At 36.3% G+C, this 26,351-nt stretch overlaps 2 long non-coding RNA genes across 2 annotated transcripts in view; one reads left to right on the top strand and one right to left on the bottom strand.

Moving 5' to 3' along the window:
• Positions 1–1,640: 1,640 nt before the first annotated feature.
• LOC119866727 overlaps positions 1,641–26,351 on the bottom strand; it is an 83,821-nt gene continuing 59,110 nt past the window's right edge. The window contains exon 5 of the long non-coding RNA XR_005381160.1: positions 1,641–2,132. This is a non-coding gene — a long non-coding RNA (uncharacterized LOC119866727). The remainder of the gene's footprint in view (positions 2,133–26,351) is intronic.
• Positions 18,272–26,351, top strand: part of LOC106558030 — a 33,004-nt gene continuing 24,924 nt past the window's right edge. Inside the window, exons 1-2 of the long non-coding RNA XR_005381159.1 lie at positions 18,272–18,395; positions 19,109–19,244. This is a non-coding gene — a long non-coding RNA (uncharacterized LOC106558030). The remainder of the gene's footprint in view (positions 18,396–19,108; positions 19,245–26,351) is intronic.

Below are 26,351 nucleotides of genomic sequence, written 5' to 3' on the forward strand. Positions count from 1 at the left end.
TGTTATTTGAGAGATTTCTTTTAGAACAGATCTGACCATCCTCAAGGAGTCAGAATTCTATTGGCCTAAGAGATATTTATTTGTCACACTGTCCTGTCAAGTCGGTTACCCCCTCAAGGAGTACTCTGTCAGCAATTGATATAAGATTTGCTATTTCATATAAGTCAAGAAGAAGGCATTGCTATGTCTGTCTAATATTTACTTATTTTTCCTCCCACCCTATTCTTTTGTTCCTTCTTTCCATTGTCCTTTCCTCTCTCTCTTCTTTAGTTCTTTCCTTCCTTTTTCTCTCCCTTCCCCTCCACTCCTTCTCCCCCTAAGTACCTACTATATGCCAGATGTAACATTTGGCATTGGCCAATGATGTAGCAAACCTCTTAATGTGCCTTCAATGAGCTCAGAGATACTTGAGATATTCATACATGAAGTAAAATTTGCCATTAAAATGTTTTGTGTTTTCAGAAATTTTATGAATTAATACTTTGCAAGGATTAAACTGAATATTTCTCACAGGGATTTAGTGAAAAAGATAGTGAAATGTTTAAATAGTTTGAAAGAATACTTCAACAGATGCCAGGCAACTTACCTTAATATATGACAACCCTATGGAGCAAAATCTCTAGGTGTAATAATCAACTTGAAAACCCTGTTCTCGCAAATTGGACCCTCTTTTCTCTAATATCCATCAACTGAATGTTTATGTTCCCCTTAAATTGATATGTTGAAACCTAATCCCCAGTGTGGTGTTAGGAGGTGGTGAAGTCTTTGGGAGTGATTTGGTCATGAGGGTGCAGCCCTTATGAATGGTATTAGTTCTCTTATGAAAGGGATTCCAGAGAGATTTCTTGCCTCTCTCCCTATGTGAAGTTACAGTGAAAAGACAGCCATCTATGAGGAAGTGGACCCATACTAGACACTGAATCTGTCGGTGCCTTGATCTTAAACTTGCCAGTTTCCAGAATAAACTGGAAATAAATTTCTGTTGTTTATAAGCCACCCAGTCTATAGTCTTTTGTTGTAGCAGCTCAAACAGACTAAGATATATCCCCTAAAAGTGTTTTCCAGAATACTCTGACCCAGAATAAACATTTCTTCTTTCCCCTCACTGTTAGTTATGTATAGGAGCATCTCTTAGGCCCAATTCCCAACACGTGCCAATTGTTTATTCATTCCCATTGTGTTCTCAAATGTCATCCTTCAGAGAACATCCAGTTTTCCTGGGTGGTTAGAAAAGTAGACTTGAACTTTGCCTTCTTTTTCTCTGCTCCCCATCATTAATCTCTTTTCCCTTCTTTTGATTTCTAAAGATTCTGTGTGTGAGTATATCAGTTTGAGAGTTGGGATGAAAAAGGTGAAACAAGATTTTAATTTGTGTATAGGAATTTTCCCCTAGAGATTAAAAAAAGAGTCAAGGCCATTCTACTGTTCAAAGTTCAGATAGTACATACACTCATGAATTAAAGATAACATAGTGTTGGTAGACAGGATTCAGATAGAAGAATGTTCTGATTTATTAAACTTGTCTTTCTAAGTAAGATAAAGTAGTTGAGCTAATAGACAATATGAGTCTCTTCTTCCTGAGTCTCAGAAGGAAATAATTCTGCAGTAGGAGCCTTGGGAGAGAGAGAGCTATAAAAACAGGTTCTGCTCTGATGGGCAGACATGGGGAGAGAGACTATATAATTTTGTACATTGAATGAGGCTAATTCAAATAGTGTTAATTGTCCCTCCACCACCAGTCAAGGTGATGCCTTGAGACTCAGCACAACTCCGCTGGATCTCCCCTGCCTGGAATTGAAAGTGTTAGAAGCTGAATGATGTTTCAGGAGAAACAATGATCTTTGATTTAGCTGTGTACTCCATCCATCCCAGCATACCTTGGAGCCAGGGGCAGGAAAGCAAAGAAGGGGACAGGTACTGGTAATACTTCTATTACTTCTTGTCAATGTAAATCCTTTTGGTACTAAAGGGTGCTTGACTTGATTGTGCCAATGGACCAGGGAGAGTTGACTTAGGGTATAGAACAATGTTAATAGATTAAATTTTTATATGATTCCTTTTCTGACCTTCTGAATCTTCCTTCACTCTCATTCGTCTAAGCATCCATGAAATCTGGGAAGCGATTTCAGGTTCTGAAAGTAAAAAAGAGGGTGTTTTCATCTATACTTTGTCTTGCAAGTCAGGCTGTTGTTTGCTGAATTGCTTAAAGTTTCTGTCTCTTTAAGCATGAAAGAAATATTGTTTGATCTTTAAGCATGAGAGAAATATTGTTTGGCAAGCTAGGTCACTGAGTTTCAGATAGGGAACATTTCGGTAGTAGAAGAAGGAGGAGAAAAGGGGGAGAACTCTCTTTCCCAGTCTTGAATGCTTGTGGGAAGGAAATAGAGACAAAATAGCATGTGAAATGGTAAAACACAGGGACCTCTATTTCTGTCCTTCAGACTTCAAGCTAGACTGGTAGTAGATAGATAAGGCAGTTAGATAAGGATATCACCAAATCCAGAGTGGGGCAGTTCTCTATGCCCTAGTTTGCAACCCTGAGAGGAATCTAGATTTGCACTTTGCAGACTGACCTATGTCACATCACTGAAAACATGCTTGGGGAGACCCAAAAGCACGGTCTAGAAGCATGGCTCTTCAGACATGGCCATAGGATAGATCGTCTGTGCCAGGAAGGAGTAGGAGGAGACTTAGAATGGTTGTTAGTACCAGCAGGAGATAAGATGAGACCTTCTGGACCTGAACTCTGAACAGAAACAGGGCCCCAAGCAAAGAAGAATGGATCAAAAGTTTACTAGGGACCAACTTTTGTATTGGAGACAGGAGGAGCCTGACAGTAGGTTGGTAAGGAATCTACATCCCAGAATTGTTGATTATCCTGGTCTGCCTCTAGTCCAGAGCATGTGAACGATACAACTGTCTTGTCTTGTGGAGAGAAGCAGCTGGAGGAAAGTTATCTGCAAAACTGACCATTTTTAACTAAGAGATTAAATATATCCTAAAGGGCTCTTTTTTGATTTCAGACTAAACTTTAGGTTAGATAGGATATGTACTTACATAAACAATGTGGGAACACAGTAGAAAGAATAGATTAGTTATAGACAGAATAACAAATTATGCATACAAAAACGTTTAACACACAGACTTTTAGTTCTTTAGGGTATAGTATGAATAAAAATTGAAAACTGTCCTTTAGATATTATTGAAGTTAGCCCACAGATGTCATTCTGCAAAATTGTCTACTTTCCCTTTCAATTTTTTAAAAAAATTTAATTCTGATTAAAGTTGAGATAGTTCAGTTGCTTGAGCTGTCTTCTCCTTTGATCCTCTGTCTTTTCTTCACACCTCAGCCCTTCTCCCTCAACTGCCCCCGCCCCTCGCAGCTTCTAATGTTTTCAACACTAAATTATGGGAAACCAAACCTTCAAGATCACAAAGCTTGGCTTGAGAAGATTTCATTTAAAAATGTCAACTACTGTGAACCTACTATGCTCCTATCTTTTATAATTGTTTAAACTTCAATGCAGGTGTTCACTTCTGCATTTCTGCATCTGAATCTGGGATTCACCTTTAAAAAATATTTGTTAAGACAGTGATGAAAAATGCTGTTGCCTACTCCTGTCTGAAGTTGTAAAGACTCTCCTGATTTTAAAATTTGTAGCAATAAGGAAAGCTTGTCATACCAATACTCCAGATTTCAGTTCTCTCTATTTGGTGCCTAATTCTCTCTCTCTCTTTCTCTCTCTCTCTCTCTCTTTTTTTTTTTTTTTTTTTGTCTCTCCAGGTCATAATTTTTGTTCTAAGGTATTCACGTGCTTCATAGAATCTGTGGGTCCACTGAACTTATATGCATATCCTGTATGAATAGGCCTTTTTTTTTTTTCTGGTGAGGATCTATTTTTTTCATGAGATTTTTCAAAGAGAAATGAGACTGAATAAATTTGAGAATTCTTGTTCTATCTTTATATGTCAGCCTTCTTCTGTCTCATCAACTCCTCATTTTCCCCTTTTCTCTTTACTCGTGTCTTTCTCTTTCCAAAATATGGGTAGAAAAATATATGAACATGGAAAAACTTTGCTTTCCTTTTTTTTAACTTTGCTTTCTGCTTGTAGCAGAAAGAGGAAAGAATGAAAAAATTTATATATCCTTAAAAAATAGTTGTGTTATGTGTTCCTTGCCTTATTACTTAATTCTAGGTCATTAACTATTTAACAATTTTTTTAAGTAGGCTCCACACCCAGCATGGAGCCCTGTGCAGAGCTTGAACTCATGTCCCTGAGATCAAGACCTGAACTGAGATCAGAGTTGGATGCTTAACCAACTGAGCCACCCAGGCGTCCCTAAGTCATTAACTATTTTAAAACAAAGAAAATCAAAATAAATCAATAAAAATAATAATGAGCATTCTCTAGACTACTTTCGATTTTGAAAAGAAATATAAAAAACGATTACTTAGTATTTTGAGGAAATTGTTTTCCAAATGAAAACAATATTTTTCTGAATATTAAAATAAGTTTCTTAAAAAACATTTAAATTATATTTGGAGCATAATATGTATATATCCTGAAATCTACCACCCAGAATAAATCATAAGTGAACCTTTTAGAAAAAAATTCTCTAAGGTATCTTTTGTATTAACACACAATTTAAAAGAAAGGGGTCATAATATAATTTGTATTTTGTGATCTGTTTTCGCATTGAATAAATATTGTAGTCATTTTTCCATGAAAGACATCTATCTAAACCACCCTTTTCAATACATATGTAGACTTAATTTATATTCACATATCACAATTTTATCCCTATCCTTTTAAAATGTAGTTTAGTTTTTCCTAATTGTTCACTATTGTAAATAACATTTTATGTGTGGTTTTTTTATATATGTCCTTATATTTTTATTTTAACTTTTAAAATTAATTAGGTTGTGTTTCAGACGTACAAAAACACATTAAGGAAAATGTAGTGGACCCATATATACCCACCACTATGCTGAAGACTTGATGGTACCATAGAATTAGGTCCCTATATGTACTGACATCTTTAAATAGTTCCATATGTGACAACTTTAGGTAAATTCCTAGAGACTAAATTTCTGGGTCAAAAGCACGGTGAAATCATTGCTCTGGATACAGTTTATTTATTTATACTTATTTATTTAGTGAGTGTTCAGTAAGTGTTGCATGCTGGGGACTATGCTCAGGCCAGGGATAAAGAGATAAAAGACAATTCTCATACTCAAGGAGAAAATCATCTTGAGTCCAATAATAGCGACAAGGAAAATACAGCATGAAAAATGATGAAATGGAAGGAGGGATAGGATACAACAGAAGCATAGAGAAGTCGAATCTAACTGGATGGTCGTAATAGGTCTGGAAGAGGAAGTGATTTGATTATGAATTAATTTAGAAATGAAGGGGAGCATGGAACACATTTCTGCATCATTTGCAAAGGCCAAGAATGAAAGAATGGGCCCCCCTGGGAAATTATCCCTAATCTGGTATGGCTACCACGTGGAGTCCTAAGAGAAAACAGTGAGGCAAGAAGGCATAAAAGAAAGCAGAATTGGAGTTTTAGAAGCAAAGAGAACAGTTGTCAGTACTACTGGTAGCATGAGTTGACAATTGCTTTTTAATAATGGAGTAATTAACCTGTTTGAAGGGAGAAAGGGAAAAGTTACAGAGGGAGAGACTGAAAATACTAGAAAACCATTAAATTATGTGAAGGATTTTAGTGTGTTTCCCATTCTCTTTCTGTCCATCACTTCTTAAATTTTAAATATTTCCTTTTGAAAGTCAGCATAATAAATATTCATTCCTTTGGTTCACGTTTAGGATGCAGCTTGCAAAGAGAAGTCTATGGTTCTCCCTTTCCTATGCCATCCCCTGTGGCTCTGTCCGCGAGGAGGTGATACAAGATGCTGTTCTTCCCCACTAGATGTTCTGCGTGTTCATATTGGCCCAGAGACTAGATTGTGCCAATGTGAAGGTTGGGGCTAGTGAAATTATTAGGTCTCTTTTCGTTAAAAATAGAGTATCAGTGATCATTCCAAAGAAGTAAATTGGCATGCAATAGCAACTTATTCATGCTATAGGCAATTCATTTTCCAGTTTTGTCTCAAGGAATCCTCTTCCTGTGGCAAGTTCCATATAAAATGCCTTGCATTTCAGATAATGCTATTGACCACCAGGGAAGACAGAAAAATTGAGAGTGTGTGCCAAATAATCTTCCATAATAGTAGACTCGTGCTTTCTTCATTTGACCTTTGATTGCCTGGAAGTTATGGGCTGTGGTGCACTGAAGCAGTGTGCGACGCCCCGGGTCTTCCGAGTCTTAGCATCTGCTTGAGACTTAATGACTCACATCACTCTTGGCAACGGTGCTTTGGAGTTACAGCAGCAGTGCTGGTTCATGTGGATAATGGAAACAGTTTTCTAACTCTGTGGTAGTAAATGGTCTTAAATGAACTTTGTTCAAAGAACTTTTCCTTAGAAAACCATTCACACTGTTTTTCACCTTGTATGGAACTCATTCTCCACTCTAGAAAATGGTCATTCCTGGTTAGGGAGATAAAATTACGTAACTATCATAGATGATTGGCATAGCCTGTAACATGAAAATTGAAGAAAAGGGATTTTTAAAAAAATCACTTTCTATCCTTAATGTGTAGTTTTATTATTTCCTCTATTTTTATGCTTGATACTTACTTTTTGGGATTTATGCGACCCAAGTAATTGGCTTTAGCAATTATTAAACTGCCTAATAAACGAAATGGTTTACTTCCATTTTTATGTTTTGACTTTTAGGAATTTAGAATTCTAATGAGGGATTTCAGTTCTAATTTACTCCTCAAATGAGTAAAACCACTCAACTTCTAAATTTTAAAGAATAATTCAAGAAATGAAATGTTGCAATAAATATGAAACTTTACTTTTATGCTTTAAAAACCAATTCCTTTGTTAAATGTGTGTGTGTGTGTGCATTTGTATGTGTGTATTTGTATTTAATACAGGCTATGTTGGTGACATGCCTAAAATATTACAGAAATAATCAGGAGTTAGGAGGAAACATTTGAATCTATGGGAGATTTCACTTTATGGAAAACCTTAGGTGAAAATAAGCAGAGCATGAACTCCTTGAAAATGATAAAGTTGGAACTAAAGTTGATCTAAAAGGATCATTTTAAAGATCTAGGAGTATTGCTAGAATATTGTTCAGACATGTTTTAACAGTTGATTCTGATGACCTTCTTCATGAGGAAAATATTTAGATATTTGTACTCAGACCTTCTCTTTTAAGATCTATTAAAAACTAACATCAGTTGGAAAATTTATTCTAATTATTGAGTGCCTCTCATATGCAAAGTACCATGACAGATATTCTGAATAATAGTTATTCTTTCATTTCACAAATATATATCAAGTATTTTCTGTTGTGAGTCACTGGAAATTTTGTTTTTGTTTTTTTTTTTATTTTTTATTTATTTATTTATGATAGTCACAGAGAGAGAGAGAGGCAGAGACATAGGCAGAGGGAGAAGCAGGCTCCATGCACCAAGAGCCCGACGTGGGATTTGATCCCGGGTCTCCAGGATCGCGCCCTGGGCCAAAGGCAGGTGCCAAACCGCTGCGCCACCCAGGGATCCCGGAAATTTTGTTTTTAAATCCCTTCCATTTATTAGGAAGAAAGGCCAATCTTCCTGTGGTAAACTGGGATGATTGATAGGGGAATGAAATATAACTGAAGCCAGGGAGCACCTGCGTGGCTCTCTGTTTAGACTCAGGTTGGGATCTCACAGATGATGGTCTCCTGGTCCTGTGATCAAGCCCACTTCGAGCTTCTGGCTCAGCAGGGGGCAGGGGGAGTCTGCTTGTGTGTGTGTGTGGGGGGGGGGGTCCTTTCTTTCGGCCCCTCCCCTTGCTCATGCTCTCTCTCAATAAGTAAATTTATAAATAAATAAGCCTTATTTATTTATAAATAAATCTTTAAGAACAAACAAACAAAAGCCTGAAGCCAGGGAGACTGATTTGGAGGGTACTCAATAGCCAAAGGATGGACTACAAAGGGCTTAGACCAAGGTAGTGGCGATGGGAATAAAAATAAAGAATGGACTGAGAAACATTTTTTAAGTTTACTGAGTGTTTTTATGTGGTATAGGGAAAGAAAGAAATGAAAGACAATTCAAGAATTTTAGTTTGTGTCATTAAATGAACAGTGAAACTGCTAGAAATAATAAAGCCATGGGGGCAGGTAGGTGGTCACTAGCAAAAGAGCAAGGCTTTGATTCTGAAAAACAATGCAGATAATGGTAGATATTTCCCACTGACAGTATTGATTGCCATTTGGGGCTATGCAGGGAATGGGTAGTATGATGCAGTAGCCAGGGGATCATCTAGCTGGATGGAAGAAAATATAGGAAAGGAAAATCGAAGCTTTCCTCCTATGTTCCTCTTGTTGAATAACAACAATAAGTGGATTTTGAGTTAAACATTCCATATTCAAGAAGTACTATATCATGACTCTCATTACACTGTGGTAACTATCTGAGAACATAGTGAGGTGTTCAAGGTTTAGTACTTTATACACACATAAGTGTGTATACAAATAATCACATGGATTAGGCATGAGTGATGAACGCTTTCATCTTATTTTTCTATGATTTATTTTGGTGCCTACTTAAGTCCTTGGGCAAGTGTGACACATTTCCAGGTGTGAGGAAAAGGTTTATCCTACATAGGAGGCAAAGTTTGTGCCCACCCTGAGTTTAAATTGAGCACATTCCTTTTCTGAGTTCCTCAAGCTTACTAATAAAAGTGGATCTCTAAGAAAAAATGCAACTCTATAATGCTGCTTTTACTTTTTTTTTTGAGAGTGTAATAAATGGAATTTTCTTTTTTTATTTATTCATGAGAGACAGAGAGAGAGAGAGAGGCAGAGACACAGGCAGAGGGAGAAGCAGGCTCCATGCAGGGAGCCCAATGTGGGACTCGATCCCAGGACTCCAGGATCATGCCCTGGGCCGAAGGCAGGCACTAAACCGCTGAGCCACCCAGGGATCCCTGCAATTTTCTAAGTAGAAACTAAGTTCTTAGACTTGGGAAGACTTCGAGGGAAAGGGATGGGGAAATGAAATTATATTAATTTCTTCTGAAGTGGGAGGGAAACTTACCCAAGACCTCACTGCTCATTGCCATCTCAACTGTATTCACTTTGGTCACAATCTCATCTGAACTCAGCACATAGACCCCATCCTCATTTTGGTAGTGATCTTACTGGGTTCATCATATCCCATTGCTCCCAGTCAATGCAAAGACTAAACTATCCTAATCCCTTTAACAAGATCTAATGGTAGTGATAAACTGGAGGTAAACAGTAAGGGAAATGGAAAAAGAGGGGCAAATGAAGAAGAATAATCCATTGGAGGGAGGGTGAGATTTGGAAATGAAAATCTAGCAAGAGCAATATCCAGAAGTCCTTGCAAAAGGCACCCCCCAAAAAATCTATCCCTAAGTAAAAGGATCTTTAAATACCAGCCTGGCACTTAGGAAAAATACCATTACCTGAGTAGGTGGTTAGTGTAGGGATTAGTGTATTACCAGAAGAGGAATTCAGGAACAGCAACTATGCTTGAAAGACAGACATAAGAAATGGAGGTGTACAAACTAAAATGATGCTAGGAACAAGAAAGAAACACAGTTATCAGAACTGAGATCCTGCATTGAGGCTGTTTTAGAACAAAGATCATGGTTTTGACTCCCAAAGAATGAAGCTAAAGCAAGTTAATGACTATTTCTCAGCAGAGGTTTTGGTTTCTGATATGAGAATGAGGGGGAATGTAGAAGCTGAGGACCCATCTGAATCTATAAAACTCCCAGTATGTTAATCTTTTTATAAATTTTGAAGAAACTGACAGTTACAGAGCCAATATCTCTGTCTTCTGTATATATGCAGAAAATGCTACAGAAATATTGGAAATTTTAAAATGAGTTAATAAAGCTTGAATGGAGGGAAATTCTAATCAAGATTTAGGAAGTTTCAGATCAATTTCCTCTGGCAACCATATATATGGGAATACTGTAGCCCAGAACTCTGTTTCTGCTTTCCTTCTTTGTAAGGACAATACCTTTAAAATAATAATGAAGGCTTTTCAATCATGGAGATTTGTAGCTGAGTTTTTATTTTCTTTATATCTCTCTTCTCCTCATTAAGTCAAGCATGGTACAGAAAGATGGCCTGAGACTAGAAATCTTATCACCAGCAAACAGCACAACCACTATCCACATGGAGGCTTGTGCTATCAGGATAATGGTGCCCTCCATGGCTGGTGAGAATTTTAGAAGTCAACTGTTGGGTAGCATTTTAGGAATTTCATTTAATCTCTGCCTAAAATCGGACAATTCCTGCTCCTCTGTAGCTATACTACCAGTTACAGACCTGAGAGGAACCAGCATGGGAATCTTCACAAATGATTTAAAAAATTATCAATGACCTATTTCCTTTTGGAAGAAACTTCAGAGTAATTTTTGGAAAGATTCTTGGTGGCTATGAAACAATAGGCTACTTTCACCACATATTCTTTTTTTTTTTTTTTAAGATTTATTTATTTATTTATGATAGAGAGTGAGAGAGAGAGAGAGAGGCAGAGACACAGGAGGAGGGAGAAACAGGCTCTATTCCGGGAGCCGACGTGGAACTCCATCCTGGGACTCTGGGATCGTGCCCTGGGCCAAAGGCAGTCGCTTAACCGCTGAGCCACCCAGGGATCCCTCACCACATATTCTTTTTGATTTTTAGAGCATACTTGGAATTTGGCTACCAAGGGTTGTTCCTGGTCAAGCACAGGTAAGTGTTATATGGCTCAAAAAGAAGGAAAACCTGGAGATCAAAGTCGATTAGAATTACTCAAAGATTCTTTGCATGACCTTGACATTAGGATGAGAACAGTTTGAAGGAACTGGCCTGAGGCATTTGGTAAAGAATGTGGGTTCTATGAATAGAAAAAGAAACTGAGGAAAAGTGGCGGTTTCCTCCAAACACTACCTCATGCTGCCCCTGTGTAGTCAAACCCTCTACTTAACCCCTAACACAGGCAACCACTAATCTGTTTTTTAGCTTTCTATTGAAGTAGACACATACAGTTTGTAACCCTTTGAATCTGCCTTCTTTCACTTAGCATAATACTTTTGAGATTCATCCATATTATGGAGTGTATAAATAGCTTTTTCCTTTCTATTCCTGAGCAGTGTTCTACTGTACAGATATACCATAGTTTATTTATTCACTAGTTGGAGGACATTTGGGTAGTGTGGTAAGCAGGATTTCGGCTCCCCTAATCTTTGCCCCCGATAGTAAGTTGATGACTATGTTATATTAAGTGGCAGAAAGGGAGCATTGCAGATGGAATTAAGATTGATCATTAGCTGACTTTAAAATGGGAAGACTATCCTTGTGAGTCCAGTGTAATCACAGGTCCTTAAAAGTAAATGAGGAAGGAAGAAGAGTCAGTCAAAAGATGCAGTGTGAGAATTTGGCTTGCTGATGTTGGCTTTGAAGATAGAAGAAGGGAGATGTGAGCTAAGGCATGGGGTAGTCTCTAGAAGTTTAAAACAGTCCTCAGCTAATAACCAACAACAAAAAAACAACAACCCAGGAATCTCAGTCCTCCGACTGCAATGAATTGAATTCTTCCAACAACTTAAATGAACAAGGAAATGTATTTTCCCCTAGAGCCCTAGAAAGGAGCTTGGCCTTATCAACACCTTGACTTCAGCCCTGTGAGATTCTGAGATTCTAAGCAGAAACTAAGCTGAATCTGCTAGACATCTGACCTATAGAAATTGTAGGATATAAATTTGTGTTGCTTAAATAGCTACTTTTGTGGTAGTTACGGATAATAACAGAAAAGTAATAAAGGTAGTTTCTAGTTTGGGACAATTATGAAAAAATGGTTATAAAACTTAAATATGGATGTTTTGTTTAAACCTGAGTGTTCATTTATCTTGGGAAGATACATAGGAATGTCACAATCAGTTCTCATTATTTGTGGTAGTAATGTTCTATAAAGTCACCTTGAACATTGAGTTAGCAAGTAATGAGACATTGCTCCTAGGGGAAACACAGAGTTACGTTCCTGTGAGCCTCTGGGCACAGTGCCCGTTTCGTCAACTGATCAATACATAACCTTGTTAAATGTCTGATTTCTGCTGGAAAACACCTTATTTAATATATATTTTTGATTCATTAATCTTGAACTCACAGCCAACAGCATTGTAACTCATGGCTGAATTAAACTGATCTAGCATATGTATTTTCTCCATAAAACACATCATAGCTTTCTTGTATTTGGAAATACTAAATAGCACTCAAGCATTACACACTTAGATGCCCTTTAAACAGCAAATCACCAACAAAAAGCACAAAAATGCAAAACAAGACAAAACACCAAAAACAAAAAAATGCACAACTAAATAACCAAAAAAAAAGGACATTTATTAAGTTAAAACAAGAATCCAGAGAACTGCTTTTTTCATTCTCAGCTGGGAACATGAATGTTGGCTTAGTCTAGTTTTTCATTGTTCTGCATATGCCATTGAATGATGCAAAAGTCCCACAAGTATTGATTTGGGGTTATAAGTAAATTTCAGCAAGTGGGTAAATTCACAAATACAGATGTGAATAGTTAGAATTATTATTATTATAATTATTATAATTATCAGAGCATATGGTGAGTGTATGTTTACTTTTATAAGAAAATGCCAAACTATTTTCTAAAGTCACTGTACCATTTTGTATTCTCACTATCAGTGTATGAGAATTCCAGTTGTCCACTCCATCAGCTATTCTGACTTAAGCTAGTCTAATAGACATGTAGTGGCACCTATATGTAGTAGTATCTCACTGAAGTTATAATTTACATTTTACTAATAACTAATGATTCTGAGGATCTTTTTGTCTACTTATTTGGCATCTCTACGTCTTCTTTGGTGAAGATATTTCCATTCAAATATTTTGCTCATTTATTAAAAATTAGGTTGTTTGAGCCTGATTGGCTCAGTTGGTAGAGCACTTGGGGTTTTAAGCTCAAGCTCTACATTGGGTGTACAGATAACTTAAAAAATAAAAATATCTTTAAAAGATACCATGGAATATTACTCAGCCATTAGAAAGGATGGAATCTTATCATTTACACTGAGGTGGTTGAAACTGGAAGGTATTATGCTGAATGAAAAAACTGAAGCAGAGAAAGACGATTATCATATGCTTTCATTCACATGTGGAATATAAGAAAGAGCAGAAAGAATCATAGGGTAAGGGAGGGAAAACCGAATGGGAAGAAATCAGAGAGAGAGAACAAACCAAGAAAGACTCTTAACTATAGGAAACAAACTGAAGGTTGCTGGAGGGGAGATGGGTGGGGGAATGAGGTAATTGGATGATGGGCATTAAGGAGGGCAGGTGATGTGATGAGCACTGGGTGTTATAAGCAAATAATGAATTGCTGAACTCTACATCTGAAACTAAAGAGATACTATATGTTGGTTATTGAATTTAAATATAAAAAAATAGAGTTATTTCATTTCCTATTATTGAGTTTTGAGAATTCTTTCTATATTCTGGATATAAATCCTTTATGAAATATGTGATTTGCAAATGTTTCCTCCTAGTGTATGGCTTGTCTCTTCACTCTCTTAAGAGTATCTTTGGCAGAGCAAATGTTTTACATGTTAACAAAAAATAATTTATTAATTTTTTCTTTAAGGATCATGCTTTTGGTGTTGGATCTAAAATCTTTTTGTCTACCATAAAATGATGCAGATTTTCTCTTATGTTTTCTTCTAGAAATTTTATAGTTTTACATTTTACATGTAGGTCTATGATCCATTTTGAATTAATGTTTGCAAAGGGCATAAGCTATAAGCTGAAGTGTAGATAGATAAATGTACAAATATTTCAGAGCTGTGTGTTGCAAGACTATCATTTCTCTATAGAATTACCCTCATATCTTTCTAAAATATAAATTAGCCATATGTGTGTTGATCCACTTCTGGACTTTGTTCCATTGTTCTATGTGTTACTATTTTCTCTAATACTACACTGTTAAATTAATGTAGCTTTAAAATGTATGTACATTCTATGCTTTGATCATCTGCCTTTGACCCAGGGCATGATCCCACATCAGGCTCCTTGCAGGGAGCCTGCTTCTCCCTCAGCCTATATTTCTGCTTCTCTCTCTCACTGTCTCTCATGAATAAATAAATAAATAAATCTTTTAAAAAATAAAAAAAAATTAATGTAGCTTTATATTAAACCTTGAAATTAGATATTGAGAGTCCTCCAACTTTGTTGTCTTCTTCCAGATTGTTTTGGCAATTCTAATTACTTTGTAATTTACATATAAATTTTTAAATTATGGGCACCTGGTGGCTCAGTTGGTTAAGCATCTAACTCTTGTTTTCAGCTCAGGTCATGATCTCAAGGTCATGAGATCGAGCCTCACTTTGGGCTCCACGCTTAGGACAGACTCTGGTTATGATTCTTCTTTCCGTCTTCCTCTGCCTCTCCCACTGCTCATGTTCAATAAATAAATAAATAAATAAATTTTAGAATTAGTTTGTGACAAAAAAATCATGGTGAGGGTTTTTTATTGGGATTGCATTGAATTTATTATTTACTTAGAGTATTTTGATGTCTTTATAATATAAAATCTTTTAACCCATGAACACATTTATATTTAGATTTTTTTAGTACAGTTGATACCAATTGTTACCTTAATTTCAGATGTACAACATAGTGATTCAACTTCTTTATACATTATGCTGTGCTCACCGTTAAGTGTAGCTACCATCTGTCACTATAGAACACTATTACAGTATCATTGACTGTATTCCCATGACTATATTGTGCTTTCTATTCCCATGATTTACTTATTCATTCCATAACTGGAAGTCCGTATCTCCCACTCCCATTATTCATTTTGGCCGTTCCCTCAACCCTTTTCTTCTGGCAACTATTAGTTTATTTTCTATACTTACAGGTCTGATTCTGCTTTTTGTTTGTTTATTCATTTGTCTTGTTTTTTAGATCCCACAAATGAGTGAAATCATATGATATTTTCCTTTCTCAGTTTGACTTATTTCACTTAGCATATAATACCCTCTAGGTTAATCCATGTTGTCGAAAATGGCATGATATCATCCTTTTTTATAGCTGTGGAATATATTTGTGTGTGTGTGTGTACATCACATTTTCCTTATCCATTTGTGCATTGATGGACACTTGGGCTGCTTCTATATCTTAGCTACTGTAAATAATGCTGCAGTAAGTTTAGGGGTGCATATATCTTTTTGTATTAGAGTTTTCATTTTATTTGGGTAAATACTCAGTAATGGAATTATTGGATCATATGGTATTTTTGTTTTTAATTTTTGAGGAACCTTCATGTTGCTTTCCACAGTGGCTGTATCAATTTACATTCCCACCAGTGATACATGAAATTTCTTTTTTTTACATCCTTGCCAATACTTGTTATTTCTTGTCTTTTTGATTTTGGCCATTCTGACTGATGTGGGGTGATATCTGATTGTGATTTTGATTTGCATTTCCCTGATGATTACTCATGTTGAGTATCTTTTCATTTGTTTCTAGCTATTTGTATGTCTTCTGCGGGAAAATGTCTATTTGGATCCTCTGTCCATTTTTTAGTCAGATTGGTAGTTTTCTTGGTGTTGAGTTGTATACATTCTTTATATTTTAGATATTAATCCCTTATCAGATATATCATTTGCAAATACTTTCTCCTGTTCATTAGAATGCATTTTTTTTGTTGTTGATGGTGCCCCCAATGTGCAAAAGCTTTTTACTTTGATATAGTCCCAGTAGTTAATTTTTGCTTTTGTTTCCCTTGCCTTAGGAGACATATCTAGAAAAATGTCACTGTGGCCAATGTCAGAGAAATTACTGCCCTGTGTTCTCTTCTAGGATTTTTATGGCTTCGGGTTTCACATTTAGGTCTTTAATCCATTTTGCATTTATTCTTGTGTGTGGTGTTGGAAATTGGTCCACTTTCATTCTTTTGCATGTAGCTGTCCCAGTTTTCCCAGCAACATTTATTGAAGAGACTGACTTTCCCCATTGTACATTCTTGCCCCCTTTGTTGTAGGTTAATTGACCATATAAGAGTGGTCTCTTTTGTGTTCCAATGATTTATGTGTCCATTTTTGTGCCAGTATCATACTGTTTTGATTACTACTACAGCTTTGTAGTATATCTTGAAATTTCGAATTATGATACTTCCAGCTTTGTTATTTCTCTTAATTAATTTAGATTCCCTTTGATTTCTTTTATCAGTGTTTTGTGTTTCCAGCATGCATATCCTGCACATATTTTGCTAAATTTACAAGTACATATTTCATTGTTTAGTGCTATTGTAAGTAATATTGCTTTTTAAACCTCAATTTCTAATTGTATATTGCTAGTATATTGAAAAATAATTGCATTTTATATATTGACCGTATAATATGTGACTTTGTTACTCTGATAATTCTAGGACTTCTCCACCTAAATCTTTTTTTAGATTCCCTAAGGACTTTCTAAGTAGATAATCATGTTTATAAATAGCAATAGTTTTATTTTTTCCATTCTAATCTATATGCCTATAACTTTTCCTTCCTTATTGATATGATGTTGAGTAGGAGCAAGTGGACGTTCTTACTTGTCCCTAGTTTGGTGGAAAACATTTAGTCTTTTACCATTAATTATGATATTTACTACAAGTGGTTTAGAAACATGCTATTTATTAGGTTTTTTTTTTTTTTTTTAACTAGGAATGGATGTGGAATTTGTAAAATGCTTTTTCTGCATCTTTTGAAAAAAAGCTTACAGTTTTTCTTTTTTTAGCCTGTTTATATGATGAATTGAGTTGATTGATTTTTGAATGTTGAACCAGCCTTGCCTTTCCAGGATACAACCACTTGGTTTTTAACATATTTTTTATGTGTTTCTGTATTTAATTTGTTGTATGTGGTTGATAATTTTTGTGTCTATATTCATGAGGGATGTTGGTCTGCAGTCTTTTCTTGTAATGTCTTTGTCTGCTTTTAGTATTGATGTAATGCTGGCCCCACAAAATGAGATGGCAAGTGATCTATTTTCATATTTTTGGGAAGATATTTATATAATTGGTATTATTTCTCCCTTAAATGTTTGGAAGAACTCACCATTGAAACCATGTGGGCCTGGATTTATCTTTGTTAAAATGTCAGAATAATATTAAAACATGTAATTGAGTACCTGTTATGTATCTGAAATACTGGTTACTTCCTCACACATTTTCTCAATTTCTGTAATATTTATTATCTCTCTGATAAGTTTTGACTTAAGTTAGCATGAGATATTTTATTCAAATGAGGCACTACTTTATTAGTGTTCTTGATATTTCAATGAGGATGCTGAAATCTTCTGGTAGAAAAGTTAGTTGAGATAAACTTGTGACCTTAGATTAAGTCATAAGACTCTGTTGAGCCTGAATTTTCTTCTCTAAAAAATGGATATAATGCATCATAAAATGTTACATCACATAAAGTATTCTGAATTTATAACTAATTTATAAATGACCTAATTGGCTAAATTTTAATGAACTATAAACATTTTTCACCAAATTAAAAAAATATCAGAGCACTTGGGTTAAGAATCTGCCTTCAGCTCAGGTCATGATCCCAGGGTCCTGGGATCGAGTTCCAAGTTGGGCTCCCTGCTCAGCAGAGTCTACTTCTTCTTCTGCCTCTCCCCAACCCACTCGTGCTCTCTCTCTCTCTTTCTCAGATAAATAAGTAAAATCTTAAAAAAATATCAAATGTTGGGGCATCTGGGTGGCTTAGTTGGTTGAACATCTGCCTTTGGCTCAGGGTGTGATCCCAGGGTCCTAGGGTCAAGTCCCACATCGGTCTCCCTGCAGGGAGCCTGCTTCTCTCTCTGACTGTGTCTCTGCCTCTCTCTCTGTGTCTCTCATGAATAAATAAATAAAATCTTAAATATATATATATATATACACACATTTGGTATATATATATATATATATACCAAATGTTTAAGTTATGTAACTATGAGAGAAGCAACTAGTGTTCATGAAAAATTGTGTTTGTGTTCCGGGTACATAGTAAAATTTTATTTCTCAGCCTCCCTTGGAGGTATTTGTAGCTTTGTGACTGAATTTGAGCCAGTGTAATGTGAGAGGAAGTATTGCATACCATTTCCATTCCTGGTTTTATTACCCTTCAGGCTACCCCGCAGGGAGACAATCAGTGGTGACCTTGAAGATACAGAGCTGCTGTGAGCCTGGGTCTCTGAATTATTACATGGATGAGAGTGTCCTGCCAATACATTCGCCTTTCCAGTAATGGTGTGTGAAAAACAAAATAATCTAAATTGTTTGGTTCATTTGGGGATACATTTTTTAACAACAGCTAGTTCGTATAATTTGATAGGATGAGAGTTCTCCTTTAATAGTACTATTATTTTCTTATTAGGAAAAATCAGTGTTCACATTTGAGCAATCCCCAATGGAATGGAAGTATCCTATTTCAGAGAGGACAGAATTTATGATAAAAACCTATGAATCCAAGATAAAAAAGAAAAATAATTTCTAAGAGTTGTTAATTAGGTGAAAAATTCAAGGAGAGGATATCTGTGATTGTGTTTGGTTGTTTGTTTAGGGATAGGCTTGGTAATCCCAAGTAATGGTCCAGAACCCTATTCTAGGGCATTCCAAATAGCAATGAAATTTATGTAGCTGGACACTTTACTCACACCTATAACTATGTCAGACACAGTGTGTAAGCAATGTTGATACAGGAATTGCTAAGTGTCTACCTGAGAAGCTAAAGGATTTATATATACTTTAAAGCAATAAGAGCTATCAGGTATTTATATGGCTCACTAATAATTTCCATAATTTTCCTTTAATGCTGAAAAATATTTGCACACATTTAAACAGAGTTCAATAGTACTTAAGAAATAATCAACAATTAAAATGCAAAGAGATAATAGATTCATGTGCTTTTGGTGTGATGGAAGATTGTTTAGATTTCAAGGTTTATTTTGTCCTGCCAACAGTGTTATTAATCATCGTTCCTCATTTCCTTTCACTGCTGGGATTTGACAAGGATTTTATTTCACCTTGAAAAACTGCACATAGTGGAGAGTTTCTTCACTTTATTCCTGCAGTCTTAACATACCCTACTGAGTAAAGGTAAATTGCTTTTTATTCTGTATTCTGTTATGTTTTTGAAAAATGGTTTTCAAATCACAGATTTGATTCCTCTCTTGGTACTGAAAGATCATAAACAAATACATTTTTATGTTATTTTTCTTTAGTAAGCTTTATGATTTTATCCTCAGCAACTGGACTAATTCAATAAGCAGCAGACCATAAGGCAGTAAATGGATACACTATTAATTTTTATTGCTAAAGTTTCTTTTATGTACTATTTGATCTAAGGATGTTATTCACATTTTTATGGTGATACTGGCAGACTTTAAAAATCTGACTCTATAATTCTTATTGATAAAGGCTGGATATGTTTAACTCTGTGGCCCAAGGAATGGCAACAATTCATATCTCACCAACCAGTTCATTAAATGAAAATCTTGAATGAGAACAGGAAAGCAAAACAAGTAGATAGTAGTTTAGTTGCCCAATCAATAGAACACAATTAGGAAGGCTTACCTACTGTACTAATAATCAGGTCACTACAAGAACTTGGTGAATGATTTATTCTTGTCTTTGTTCACCCTCAAAATGTGAGTATAGGCCTGAATTGCCTCAAGAATAGCTTCTTTTTTTCCTCTAAGATTTCGTTTATTTATTCATGAAAGACACAGAGAAAGAGAGAGGGAGAGACACAGGCAGAGGAAGAAGCAGGCTTCACATAGGGAGCCCGATGCGGAGTTCGATCCCGGGACTCCAAGATCATGCCGTGGGTGGAAGGCAGGCGCTAAACCGCTGAGCCACTCAGGGGTCCCAAGAATAGCTTCTTAAAATTGCTTTGATTCTATGGTTGCACAGAATTGGAGCTGAAGCAGTTGACCATTAAAACAGAATGGTGAAATTAAAAAAAAAAGCATAAAAGGTAAATAAGGATGTGCCTCCTTTCCAGATGGACTGGCATTCTGCAGGGCCTCATCTACAAAATGATTTTGTTGCTGATTTTGAGGTTGTGCTAATTGATAAGTCCAGCAGTATCTCCCAGCTTAGGCTCACACTGATTAAATCAATGCTCTCAATTTATATTCCTTCATCTCTGAAAATCATGTGTGTCCTATGGAGAAATGGAAGTGATGGATACAATATAAAACACTGGGGTGGTAATGATAGTACAGGTGTTTAAAATGACTGTATTACATCAATTTTACCAATATTTATCGAGGACTTCGTGGAACTACAAATAAACACAGTCTGTGCCCACCAGGATCTTAACCAGAGAAATAAGATCTAGTCATAAAAGATGCATAAAACTTACTTAATAATTACACAAAAGCTGTTTTGAATCTGTTCAGTACTATATGCTAAATGACTGGTGTGGGTATTTAAAGGTTAAGCAGCTCATTCTATGCTGCTGGGGTCTGGTCTGGGAAGTTTTATGGGCATTCAGTTTACTTTTCGAAGGTTGTTTTGTGTTAAGCAGTATCAGAACAGAAAAGATTATTATCTTTACATCCATAAGGCAGACAATAAATACCAAAGGCACTCAAAGAGGAAGACATGATTCAAGACTGGAGTGGTCTGAAAACTCTTTACGGAGGACATGAGATATGAGTTGAGTATCTCCTAAAATCTAGAGCAAACATACTACTTAATGATGAAGTGTTAGAAACTTTTCTTTAAAATGAGGCATGAAATAAGTATAGCCATTATGATAGTTTCTATTTAACATTTGTCCTTGTAAACATATTAAGATTAAAAGCAATAAAGGAATGTATGTTTGAAACAACATAGAAAACAGCCAGGGTGCTGGACACACATCTCTAATAGACATTTTTCCAAATAGTTTTCATTAGATATAGTTTACATACCATGGAAATCAACCTTATTTAAAGTGTACAATGCAATTAATTTTTATACTAATTTTAGTATATTTACAACTGGATGACTATCATCATGATCTAATTTTAGGACTTTTTCATCAATCAAAAAATTAACCCTGTTCCATTACAAAAAAGAAACCCTGGGGATTCCTGGGTGGCTCAGCGGTTGAGCGTCTGCCTTCAGCTCAGGGTGTGATCCTGGAGACCTAGGATCGAGTCCCACGTTGGGCTCCCTGCATGGAGCCTGCTTCTCCCTCTACCTCTCTCTCTGTGTCTCTCATGAATAAATAAATAAAAACCTTAAAAAAAAATAAGCCCTGTGCCCTTATCTCACACATCCCAAAAAAGAACATATTTCTAGATCTAAAATTTGCCTGTTATGGATGTTTCATATAAATGGAATAATACAATATGTTGTCTTTGACTGACTTCTTCCACTGAGGATGTTTTGAGCTTCAACCATTTGTAGTATATAAAGATCAACACTTCTTGACTTTTCACTTTTTATTACCAAATAATATTTTACTATATACATAAGCCAAATTTTATTATCTTATAATAAGTAGATGGGTTGTTAACATGTTTGGGCTGTTATGAATAATGCCACTCTCAGCATTTGCGTGTAAGTTCTTGTGTGTGTGTTTTGCCTTTATTTCTCTTAGTTAGGAGGAAGTGCTTGGCCCTGTGGTGCTTCGTGTTTAGCCATTTGAGGAACTGCCAAACTGTTTTCAAGCCTGCCATCAGTGTGTGAAATTTCTCATCTCTCTACATCCTTACCGAAAACTTTTATCTTTTTGATCAGAGTTCGTGTAGCAGATATGAAGTGAGGTCTCCTGGTTTTTATTTGCATATCTCTGATAGCTAATGACGATGGCACATATTTTCATGCACTTATTAGCTATTGTATATGATCTGTGGACAAATGTCTGTTCTAATCCTTTGCCTATTTTTAATTGGTATATTTATCTTTTCCTTGTTGACTTGTAAAGGTTTTTCATGTATTCTGAATGCAAGTCCCTTATCAGATACATGATTTGCAAATATTATCTCCCATCTGTGGATTGTTTTTCACTTTCTTGATGTGTTCCTTGAACAAAGTTTTTAATTTTGGTGAAATCCAGTTTATCTACCTTTTTCTTTGTTGTGTTTTTGAGTCATCTTAAAATCACCACCTAGTCTGAAGATATAGTTACTCTTGTATTTTCTTCTAAAAGTTTAAATGTTTTAGCTCTCACATTTATTTTATTTTCACATTTATTTTATTTTGAGTTATTTTTGTATATGATATGAGTAAGATATCCAAATTCTCTCTCTCTCTCTCTCTCTCTGTCTCCGCCCCTCTCTTTTTGTATGTGGATATCTAGTTGTTCCAACATCATTTGATCATTTGTTTAAAAGATGATTCTTTCCCATTGGATAGTCTTGGTACTCTCGTCAAAAATTTGTTGGTCATAAGTGTGACAGTTTGTTTCTGGACCTAAAATCTTTTCTATTGATCTGTAGTTTTTATGGCAGTAGCACAGTGGCTTGATAACTACAGCTTTCTAGTAAATTGTGAAATCTGGATGTGTGAGTCCTTCAACTGCATTATTTTTTCTAGGTTATTTTGGCTATTCTGGGTCCCTTGGATTCCCATATGAACTTTAAGATCAATTTGTTGATTTCTGCAAAAATGTCAATAGCTGGCATTTTGTTAGCAATTGTGTTGAATCTGAAGATCAAATTTGGGAGCATTGCCATTTAATAATATTAAGTCTTCTGATCCTTAAACATGAATGTTTGGGAAGGACGGATAGAACTTGGATGTGAAGACTGGGGTGGGTGTGTGTGTGAAAACTCTAAAGGGCATGATGGATCTGGGGTAGGGAGAAGGGCTGGTTAGGGGTCTGCATTGATACTCTAACCTAGACTCTGAAAATATTAAGGAAGTCTTGGTCTTTGTATTCTCTCTCTTGTCCTTTATTTATTCCTGAAATAGAGAATGCTCCTTATAACTAAGAACCTGTTCACATGCTGTTCTCTCTGCCTTGCATAACTTCTTTTTATCCTCAGTTTCACCACCCTTTCAGGCAAACTCCTAATCTTTCATTTCTTAACTTAATGCTGCTTCCTTAGGGACACTTTTCTTGATACCATGTGCTATGGTAGTTCCCTCAATAACAGGCCTTAGGATGTTTTCATTCATAGCACATACTCACAGTACTTAAACTTATATAGTGTATAATGTGTGTACCAACTTCTAGACATAAGTTCCATGGCAGTTGGCATGGTGTCTGTTTTATTTATAGGTGTTTCCTTAACACCTGGTGTAGTGCCTGGAACATAATAAACATTTAATAGATGGATGAATACATGAACAAGTAAATAGACCAATGAATAAGTGGCAGTATCTCCATGAAGTCAGAAATTTTCCCAATTTTATCTTTTTAATCTTTGGAAGCCCAATAATATGAGTAGCCATTTTAGGTTTTGTGTGCAATGCAGGGTGCTATTCCTGAGTTTGGAATTTGAGGAGCAGACCAATTACTGCTCTTTTTAAAGATACATTTCTGTGGTAGGTGGAATAATGCCCCCCCCCCCCAAAGATATCCATGTCCTGATCCCCAGCCTGTGAATATTGTACCTGACATTGCAGGTGTGAATCAGGTTATTGACCTTGAGATAGGGAGATTTTACTAGATTATCCATGTGTGCCCAATCTTATCACACATGCCTTTAAAGTCAGAGAATTTTTCCTGGCTGTGTAAGAGAGAGATGGCCAAGTGAGAAGAATTTGATACCCACTGCTGGTTCAGAGGTGTTGTGCTTTATGTGCAGGCACTGGGGAGAGATCGCTAGGACCTAAGTGTGACCCAGATGTTGACAGCCAGGACACCAAGTCTTCAGTCCTACATTCATCTAGAACTGAATTCTGCCCACACTCGAATAAGCAGGAAATGGAATCTCCCGTAGAGCTGACGGAAAGGAAGCAGCCATGTGAACACCTTGATTTTAGCCCTGTAAGATCCGTGTCAGTCTTCCCACCTACAGAACTGTTAGCTAATAAAGTCATGTTGCTTTAAGCCACTATATCTGTGGGTAGTGGAACATAGATCATGAATACAAATTCATTTCTGAGCTCTAATGGAGTCTTCAAAATTGAAGACTTTCCTTTTAATCTGGGGATAATGTTCTTTACTGTCGTTAGGGAATACTCAATGTTTTCTTTTGGCTTATTCATTTGTGTATGTTTTTTTGCAGTCTCATACTACTGATGGAAGAGTTTGCAAAAAGTTCTACTACATTCTTGAAGAATTCTCCTCATGACATACTGAAATAATTTTCAAAAAATATTTAATTAAAAAAAAGTTTAGGGGATCCCTGGGTGGCTCAGCGGTTTAGCGCCTGCCTTTGGCCCAGGGCGCAATCCTGGAGTCCTGGGATCGAGTCCCGTGTGGGGCTCCCGGCATGGAGCCTGCTTCTTCCTCTGCCTGTGTCTTCTGCCTCTCTCTCTCTCTCTCTCTCTCTCTCTCTATCATGAATGAATAAATAAATAAATCTTTTAAAAAAGTTTAATTTGGGGTGTCTGGTAGCTCAGTTGGTTAGGCATCTGCCTTTGGCTCAGGTCTTGATCTCAGGGTTCTGGGATCCAACCCCACATCTGACTCCCTGCTCAGTGGGGAGCCTGCTTCTCCCTCTCCTTCTACTCCTTCCCCCTCATGCACTTGAGCTGTCTCTCTCTCTTTCTCTCAAACAAATAAATAAAAATCTTAAAAAAATGTTTAAGATGTCGTATACAATGTATTTCCTGGTTGTCAGTTGTTTTTCCTTTAGTTTTGCATATGTTCTGCACATTTGAACAATTAATTTGCAACTTTAACAAAAGAAAAATGCAAATTTTGTGATGAAGTTGCATAAATTAGAGCAGGAGCTCAAATAATAATTATAAACTTGGTATGCATACAACTATAATGTACTCTTTTGAGAAAACATCTTAGGGGCACCTGGGGTGGGTGGCTCAGTCAGTTAAGGGTCTGCCTTTGGCTCGGGTCATGATCCGAGCAGTATGAGCAGTAATTGGGCTCCCTGCTCATCAAGGAGCCTGCTTTTCCCTCTCCCTCTGCCTGCCACTCCTCCTGCTTGTGCTCTCTCTTTCTCTGTCAAATAAATAAAATCTATTTTTTAAAAAAGGGAGAGAAGACATCCTACAGCTGAAGATGAGTTTAACCTCAACCCATGAAAGGAGGACACTGATGCCAGAAGATGTAAAAAGTGACTTGCATGGGTTTATCTGGTTTGCTATAGTAGACCCAGAACTAGAATTCCAGTATTACATTTTCCAGTTGAAGTCAGAACCCACAAAGTATTTCATTCTTTAAAAAAGAGAGTAGAGGGAAAAAATGGGTAGGGGGCACATGGGTGGCTCAGTTGGTTAAACACTGGACTCGATCTCAGCTCAGGTGTTGATTTCAGGGTCGTGGTTTTGAGCCCCACATTGGGCTCTGCTGGGTATGGAGCCTACTTCAAACAAAATTTTTTTAATTAAAAAAAAAACAAAAGGAGCGTAGAGATTTACAATGACATAGGTGGAGCTAGCGTGAATTATGCTAAGTAAATAAGTCTGTCAAAGACAAATACCATATGATTTCACTCATGTGTAATTTAAGAAATAAAACAGATGAGCAAAGGGGAAAGGTAAAAAAAGAAGAAGGCAAATCATAAGAGACTCTTTTTTTTTTTTTCATAAGAGACTCTTAACTGTAGAGAACAAACTGAGAGTTGCTGGAGGGGAGGTGGGCAGAAAGATGGGCAAAATGGTTGATGGGCATTAAGGAGGGCACTTGTGATGAGCACTGGATGTTATATGTAAGTGATGAATCACTAAATTCTACTCCTGAAACTAATATTACACCATATATTAACTAACTAGAATTTAAATAGAAACTTGAAATACTAAAAAAAAAGAGGGTAGAGGATATATAGATATCTCATTTATAAATATTATATTATATGTAACTATGTATGTACCTACATACATAAAATTTTAGGTTTAACTAGATCCCTCAGTAATTTATTTTTTTAAAGATTTTATTTATTTATTCATGAGAGACACAGAGAAAGAGAGAGGCAGAGATGCAGGAAGAGGGAGAAGCAGGCTCCATGCAGGGAGCCCAATGCGGAACTTGATCCTGGGACTCCAGGATCACACCCTGGGCGAAAGAAAGGCAGGCACTAAACTGCTGAGCCACCCAGGGATCCCCAAACTCAGTAGTTTAATGAAAGGGAAATATAT

Source organism: Canis lupus, chromosome 29 (assembly GCF_011100685.1).
Source record: "Canis lupus familiaris isolate Mischka breed German Shepherd chromosome 29, alternate assembly UU_Cfam_GSD_1.0, whole genome shotgun sequence".
NCBI lineage: Eukaryota > Metazoa > Chordata > Mammalia > Carnivora > Canidae > Canis > Canis lupus.